Source organism: Hylobates moloch, unplaced genomic scaffold (genome assembly GCF_009828535.3).
Source record: "Hylobates moloch isolate HMO894 unplaced genomic scaffold, HMol_V3 SCAFFOLD_4, whole genome shotgun sequence".
Taxonomy (NCBI): Eukaryota; Metazoa; Chordata; class Mammalia; order Primates; family Hylobatidae; genus Hylobates; species Hylobates moloch.
Window position 1 is genome coordinate 51,205,535 of NW_026652279.1, and position 2,035 is coordinate 51,207,569.

General features: G+C 32.8%; 1 non-coding gene across 1 annotated transcript; it reads left to right on the plus strand.

The window, feature by feature from the left end:
- Window positions 1-899: 899 nt before the first annotated feature.
- On the plus strand, window positions 900-1,020 carry LOC116467705 (U6atac minor spliceosomal RNA). Its single transcript, XR_004247910.1, has one exon. It is a non-coding gene; the product is annotated as a U6atac minor spliceosomal RNA (small nuclear RNA).
- The last annotated feature ends 1,015 nt before the right edge of the window (window positions 1,021-2,035 follow it).

The following is a 2,035-nucleotide window of genomic DNA, read 5'->3' on the forward strand; positions in this document are numbered from 1 at the left end:
ACCCAGCTCTCTTATAGGTTCACAGTACAATTGAAGGTGATATTTCTGTGGACACAATTCAGGGTATTTCATAGGATCTATCATGAGGAGGGACAAGGCATGGCAAAAAGATGTTTTATATTTTACCTACACAACACTTTCATCAGGTAATTTCCAAGTTATGAACTACTCATTGCTGCATCACATTGCCCCACACTGAATACCATTGTAGAATTATAGGGTATTTTGTCATATGGTATATTTTGTATTACATTGAGAAGTGCATCTCATGAAAATTTGTAATTCTCAGAATGACTTATGTGAGAACTCCTAAATAAAAATCTTGATAAGGGAATGTCCTTGGACTAAAAGTTCTACTGAGTTTCTTTCTTGATTAGCTTAACCACTGATAACCACTTGTGAACACATTTTCTCACACTCTGAAAGATTCTATTACTGTTAATCTAATACTGTATTAACTTATAATTTTTTTCCAACCCACTACTTCCTAAGCTATTTTTATAGTACTTATTAAAATCACTGCCTATTTATTTGTTCACAGTGAACACAATTTATTATTAACTTTGCTACATTTAACAAGACATTATTACACCTGTTTGACATATAAAATATGAACCTAAAATCAAGCACAGGTGTAACTTGTCTAAACATTTTTATTGTTATTGAATTTTGGAAATTTAAATAATTTTAACAGGTCCTTTTTTTTCCTTTGTCATTCTGTTTCTTTCAAGAGTCATCAAATGACTCTATCCTTAAGCATCTCTTCCTGCCAATAACTATACGTTTTCCAATTTGACTTAGTTATCAAGAATTTAATAGTATTGGATATTCCTCAAATATAGAAAATACTCTCTCTCTTTTCTTGGTGAGAATTATCTCTTCCCAAGGACATTTTTTTTGTGTTCTATGAAAGGAGAGAAGGGTAGCACTCCCCTTGACAAGAATGGAGGGGACCCTTGGGCCTGGCAACTATTAAGGCATTGCCACCTACTTCCAAGGACATTTTATTAAGTACCTTCTAATACGTTTGTTTGTATTCTTTAATTATTTTGTCTATTGTGGATCCCCAACTAGGCTTTAAACTCTTGAGAATTGGGATTATAAAACAAAATAGTAAAACAATAGCAACAAGAATCAATTTTCCAAACATACAGAGAATTTCATACTTCACAAGAAAATTGTCACCTTGAGTGGTCTTACGTTTATTTCAATGACAGAGCTTTAAAAAAAAGTCTTTGCAACTATTTTTGGAATTGTCTGTACAGCTCTTTGGAGTAAAATGAGTAAATAAATCTTTTATTTCTGAGTTACATTTTTTTCTGAAATACACCCTTAAAATGATATTATCCAAGTGAACTCCCTTTTTCCCATCACATTGGCCTCTGGAAGACATTTGAGAATCTCCTTAAAATAAATATATCCTCAAATAATATTTTTGCTAAAGTTGAACCTAAATCTGCTGGAACCTGTAAAACTATCAATTTGGAGAAAACCAAAGGGACAGAGAAACATATCAAATGTGGCCATGGAAATGCAATCTATAAAATCAAGGCTGAAAAAAAAATCTCAGGATAAAAAAATCTAAATTTTTCAAAAAATAATCTCTTGTTCTAACTTCTCTGTTTGGCCATTGTCTTTCATAAAGTTGTGTTACTACAAGTGTTAAGATTTATCAGAGTATAAGCCAAGTGCAAATAGCTAACTAAAATTAGAGAATTGTAAAGAGCTCAATTACGTTCAAGTGGGAGGTGGAATTATTTAATCCAGGCCCCTTTGCTGTCATTCACTTCAAGTCTATCTATACCAGGGTCTCCTCGTGTGCTCCATGTTTGCTGCTTTGAACTGAATTGACTTTGTGGTCTTAGTCCCAGGGGCGTATTGAGCTCACTTCCTCCATCTATTTTCTTGTCCTTTTGCAGGGATGTAAATAACAGCTGACTGTTCTTAAGTTTATAATTGTTCTTCTTTAGTATCATAGATTGCTCTCCTTGACCTAACTTTTTAGTTTTTCATTTTACAAACTTTCCTTCTTATT